Raw genomic sequence first — 6,618 nt, forward strand, 5'->3', positions numbered from 1 at the left:
ACAGCGATACAAGTAATGGGAAGATTCCCTATCCAAGAAGTAGTAGAACGTTCCTATGAGGGTTTCGTGATAGCCAAAATCAACGGCATCTTCGTATGTAGCTGTTACGCTCCCCCAAGGTGGACAGTAGAGCAGTTCAGCCTAATGCTGGAGCAGTTAACCGAGCAGTTGATCGATCGGAAGCCGGTAGTCATTGGTGGTGACTTCAACGCCTGGGCTGTGGAATGGGGCAGTAGAGTAACCAACACAAGAGGGTGTATCCTGCAGGAAGCTCTAGCGAAGTTAGACGTACGATTGTGCAATGAAGGCTCTGTTAGTACATTTCGGAGAGACGGGAGGGAGTCCATCATAGACGTCACATTCTGTAGTCCCTCATTGACGGCGAACATGGATTGGAGAGTATGCGAAACGTATACGCATAGTGACCACCAGGAGATTCGCTACCGTATCGGCCAACGGAACCCCGCGGCAGTACAGAGAAGGGTGACCGGCGAACGAAAGTGGAAGACGAAAGCCTTCAACAAAGACCTCTTTGTTGAGGCACTTCGGCCGAACGGCGGGATCGAGAATGTGGATGCGGCTGACCTAACAAGAAGGATTGTGGCGGCTTGTGACGCCACAATGCCGCGCAAAAATGGAACCACGCAACAAACGGCGTCCAGCTTACTGGTGGAACGAGACGCTTAGTACGTTACGCGCTGCTTGTCTCAGAGCCAGAAGGCGGGCCCAAAGAGCAAGGTCGGAACCAGATAGAGAAGAGCATAAGGCATCGTTTCGGGAAGCTAGGGCCGCTCTAAAACGGGAGATCAGACTTAGCAAGTCAGAGTGCCACAAGGAGCTATGCCGAGAAGTAGACGCCAATCCCTGGGGTGACGCATACCGAGTCGTGATGGCGAAAATGAAGGGTCCGACGACGCCAGCCGAAATGTGTCCGAGCAAGCTGAAGATAATCGTCGAGGGTCTTTTCCCGAAGCACGATCAACTATATGGCCACCGTCACCGCACGGCGAGGAAGAAGGAACAAACATGGATCGGCAAGTGACTAACGACGAGCTAGTAGAAGCATCGAAGCGCCTAAAACCAAAGAAAGCCCCTGGTCCGGATGGAATACCAAACGTGGTACTGAAAGCTGCGATCCTGGCATATCCGGACATGTTAAGGATAGTGATGCAGAAGTGCCTAAATGAAGGCAACTTCCCCGAAATGTGGAAGGTCCAGAAGCTGGTGTTGCTGCCGAAGCCACCTGGCGACCCGACCTCGTACAGACCCATATGCCTGCTGGATACACTCGGAAAACTCCTGGAAAGGATCATTCTTAACAGGTTGACGAAATTCACGGAAGGTGAGCGCGGACTGTCCAAGATGCAGTTTGGTTTCCGCAAAGGAGCATCGACAGTGGATGCAATTCGGATAGTGCTCGAGAGTGCCGAGAAGTCATCTAAACAGAAGCGAAGAGGAGATCGATACTGCGCTGTGGTCACGATAGATGTGAAGAACGCGTTCAACAGTGCCAGCTGGGAAGTCATCGCTGCAGCGCTGCATAGAATGAGGGTTCCCGACTATCTGTGCCAGATCCTGAAGAGCTACTTTCAGAGCAGAGTGCTACTGTACGAGACGAGCGAAGGACAGAAGTCATTGCGTGTCACAGCGGGCGTTCCCCAGGGATCCATTCTCGGTCCAACCCTTTGGAACGGGATGTACGGTGGGGTGTTAACGCTGCAGCTGCCTAGGAAAGTGAAAATCGTAGGTTTCGCGGACGACGTGTCACTAACGGTGATGGGTGAGACACTTGAAGAAGTGGAGGTGTCGGTGACGGAGACAATAGACGCGATCGAGAGCTGGATGAACGGGGTCAAGCTGCAAATAGCTCACCACAAGACGGAGGTGTTGTTGGTCAGTAACTGCAGATCGGTCCAACGGATGCAGATTGACGTCGGAGGGCACGTGATTGCATCGAAACGTGCATTGAAGCAATTGGGAGTTATAATCGACGACCGGTTGAGCTTCAACAACCACGTTGATTACGCCTGTGAAAAGTCGGCGAAGGCAACGAACGCAATAGCGAGAATCATGCCAAACGTTGGCGGTCCGAGAAGCAGCACGAGACGTCTGCTATCTACTGTTTCGTCATCGATACTCCGATATGGGGTTCCTGCCTGGAGTGCTGCGCTGAAAACCAAGCGGAACCGTGAAAAACTAAACAGGACATTCCGACTGATGGCCGTACGAGTCGCGAGTGCCTACAGAATAATATCGTCGGAGGCAGTATGCGTTATCGCCGGGATGATCCCCATCTGCATTACCCTGGCGGAGGAATGCTATCAGCGGAGAAATGCACGTAACGCTAGGAGACAGGTTCGAGCGGACTCGTTGGCTAAATGGCAACAGGAGTGGGACAACGCGGAGAAAGGAAGGTGGACCCACCGACTCATCCCAAATGTATCGGCCTGGGTACATAGGAAGCATGGAGAGGTGAACTTCCATTTGACGCAGTTTTTGTCCGGGCACGGATGCTTCCGGAAGTACTTGCATCGGTTTGGACATACTTCGTCACCCCTTTGCCCGGGTTGTGCGACCGTGCAGGAGACACCGGAACACGTGGTCTTCGAATGCCCTAGATTCGAAGAAGTTCGTAGGGGTATACCTGGTATGACAGCGGACAATATCGTCGAAGATGTGCCGTGACGAACATACCTGGGACGCTGTCAACAGAGTGGTCTCGAGCATACTCTCCGAGTTGCAGAGGAAGAGGCGTAGAGACCAACAAGAAACCGCAAATCGGGTTTCGAGAGAAATTCCGCCGCCGGGGAACTCTCCAACTGTGTAGACTAGGTCCACCGCCGGGGACCAGTTGAGTAGTGCGTGATGTAGCACCGAGTTGGGTCGTCGGGGCGCCTGGGAACCGGACGTCAAGCTTCACCGGAATCGCTGAACCGACCTCGACATCCTTCCGGGTAGCTCGTGAGTAGGCTATATCCACCGCCGGGGATTGGACCGAGTAGACCGCGTCGCAGAGCTAGCAGTGAGTCGTTGGGGCGCCGGTGAACCGGAAGTTACGCTCCAACCGGAATCGCCGGATAGACCTCAGCACCTACTGTATGGCCCGTTGAGTAGGCTAGATCCACCGCCGGGGACTAGATCGAGTAGATCGGGCGAAACGGAACGAGAGGAAGCCAAAGAGCTCATGAAATTGTGGTGCTAAAACAAAAGAAGAATCGGTACCGGGGGAGCCTCCTTCGCCGGGGAACTCTCCGTCGGCGTAAGCTAGATCCACCGCCGGGGACTAGACTGAGTAGACCGCGACGAAATACCACCAGTCGCAGGTCGTCGGGGCATCAGCGAACCGGACGCTCTGCTCCACCGGAATCGCCGAGCTGACCTCGACATCTGGTTGGTTGGCTCGGTTTCGGGAGAACTTCTCTCGCCGGGGAATTCTCCGTCGGAGTAGGCTAGGTCCATCGTCGGGGACTAGACCGAGTAGTTCGCGAACAAGTCTGGTGCTCAAAGAGTAAACGGCGTTGAATGGTGCGAGAAGGGAGTTGCGGTGCTAGGCGGCACAAGCGAGCCGCAGGGCTCGGTGAAATAGACAGTCAGAAGTTTGCCGCTCAGACTGTACTCGTAGGGGAGGAGTACTAAGCCTCGACTCACAGCCAGCTTTCCGACTGCCATGCAGAGCTTGCCAGTCTGTGTGGATGGTAGAGAATTGGTGGTGTGTAGAGGAGTGGGGCTGTCACCCTACGGAAGAAACGAACTAGTAAGTAGTTGAATTAGAGTGCGTGCTATGCACATAAAAACCCCTCCCCGAAGTAATGCCGTAAGGTAGTGCCGGGGAGGAATCAGGTTCTGGGCAAGAGCAGTGGTTTTTAGCGGGTCGGGTGATGGCAGCCCAAACCCGTTCCCTGACAATGGGGTTTTTGTACATTTTTCCTCACTCAGGGTTTTTCTGAAAATTTTTTTACAGCTCTCAAAAAAAAAAAAAACATACATACATACATACATACATACATACATACATACATACATACTAACATACATACATACATACATACATACATACATACATACATACACATATACATACACACAGATATTTTGCGATCTCGGCGAACTGAGTCGAATGTTATATGAGACTCGGCCCTCCGGGCCTCGGTTAGAATGTCGGTTTTTGGAGCAATTGCATAACCTTTCTATATAAGAAAGGCAAAAGAATAATATTTAATTAGCTTAATAAGCGTGAGTTCAATATTATCTTCATGTGATTATAATTTGGAAAGGTTGGTGGAATGGGTTTGAACTTGTAGGGAATGGGGGGTTAGTAGAGTGGGAGTGGAGGATGCGTCAGAAATCCTTCATCTTATTTCGGTATACGGGGTGGATGAAGGAAATGCGGGCGTGAGGGTGGTCCAAGGGGAGGGGAGTGATGAAGAAGGGAGGTGTAAGGGTAAGTCGGGGAGGGGAGGGGCGGCGACGCAATACTCAACTGCATATTTTGCCTTCCATTTGAGACTTGGTTTGAGAAAATCGGTTCAGTCATCACCGAAGAACCGATTTGACTTTAATTGTGGAATATGCCCGGAATTCCGGACTTCCGGAATCGTCGATAGTGGACAATATATTCAAAGAATGTTTGATTGGCAATCAGTGATCTAGATCTGCGATTAGAAGTTATTTGGTGACCATTTCAATAGTTTTTAGCCTCTGAGGTATTACGATTGTACCGATTTATATGGGAAATTCCAGTGTATCCTTACTAACGACCCTGTAACTCCGGAAGCAAGAGTCAGAACCGAATGAAATTCAGCAGCAGTCAATGGCATTACTGTATCTTTCATTTGAAATCAAGTTTGTAAAAATCGGTAGAGAATTCGTTGGGGAATGGGTGTGATATTAGCTTAGGAACATGGCGGGTACCCCGGGGGCGTCATGAACCGTCATAGGTGGCCAATGTGGTCAAAGCTGCTTTGATTGATCATTAGTGATCCAGACCAGCAAACTAGAGTAATGTTACATCAATTTTAATATGTTTTACATCATTTGAACATCATGGTGGTACCAGTTTATATGGGAATTTGCTGTGTGACCGCACTCTTCAACCCGTAACTCCGGAACCGGAAGTCGGATCAACTAAAAAATCAATAGCAGCTTATGGGAGCGTTATACCTTTCAGATGAAACTAAGTTTGCGAAAATCGGTTCAGCCATCTCTGAGAAAATTGTGTGAGTTTAAATGACACACACACATACACACACACATACACACACACATACATACACACAGACATTTGCCGATCTCGACGAACTGAATCGAATGGTGTATGACACTCGGCCCTCCGGGCCTCGGTTAAAAAGTCGATTTTTACAGTGATTGCATAGCCTTTCTTTATATGAGAAAGGCAAAAGGTGCGAAATCGGCAGTCCCAAAAAGTCGATATTGATAAAAAAAATTTTCGAGATAACATAAAATCTCGACGTTTCATGCATTTTAAAGATGTTTGGCATCAAAAATACGGATTCGATTTCTGAAATTTCATGAGATCCCCCCTTTGAAAAAAAAAATGTGTTCCGGCTTATATGGGAATTTCATATGTGACCGGACGATTTAGTCTATATTTCCGGACCCATATAAGCGATCCATACGAAATTTTATAGACATCTTTGGGGATATTATAGTTATCATTTGGGACTAAGTTTGTGAAAATCGGCCAAACCATTTCCGGGAAACTGATGTGAGTTCGTAAATTTTGAAAGATGGCCGCTTTTCCCGGGCACTTCCGGAACCATATATGGTGGTCAATGTAGTCAACGAAAGTTTGGTTGGCCGTCGGTGACCTAGAACAGCAAATTTAAGTTGTTTGAGAGACATTTTAGCGAAATTTTTACCTTTTTTGCTTCCATCGGAGTATAGGTTTGAATCACAATTTGCTATGTGATCGCACGCTACAGCCTGTAACTCCGGAACCGGAAATCGGATCGGGATGAAATTAAATAGCCATTTACGGGGACGCAATACCTTTCATTTGAGACCAAGTTTAGCCGAATCGGTCTAGCCATCTCCGAGTAACCGATGTGACTGTTATTCTGAATTTAGATACTTCCGCCGGGGCTTCCGGAACCGATGATGGTGGTCAATGTGACCAAAGAGACTTTGAATGGCTGTTAATGACCTAGTACTACAAATCGAAGCAGTTGTGGTCATATTTTGGAAAAATTTCACCTTTATACATTCATTGCAGAATTTATTAAAATCGACATTTTCTGCGTGTTCGTACTTATCACCCTGTAATTCCGGAACCGGAAGTCGGATCCATTAGAAATTCAATAGCAGCCTATGGGAACGTTGCACCTTTCATTTGAGGCTAAGTTTGTCAAAATCGGTTCAGCCATCTCTGAGAAAAATGAGTGACATTTTTCTCAGAGATGGCAGATTTCAGATTTCACATACACACACATACACACATACATACATACATACATACATACATACATACATACATACATACATACATACATACATACATACATACATACATACATACATACATACACACATACAATCACACAGATATTTTGCGATCTCGGCGAACTGAGTCGAATGTTATAAGACTCGGCCCTCCGGGCC

The sequence above is a fragment of the Topomyia yanbarensis genome, chromosome 2 (genome assembly GCF_030247195.1).
Source record: "Topomyia yanbarensis strain Yona2022 chromosome 2, ASM3024719v1, whole genome shotgun sequence".
Lineage (NCBI taxonomy): Eukaryota > Metazoa > Arthropoda > Insecta > Diptera > Culicidae > Topomyia > Topomyia yanbarensis.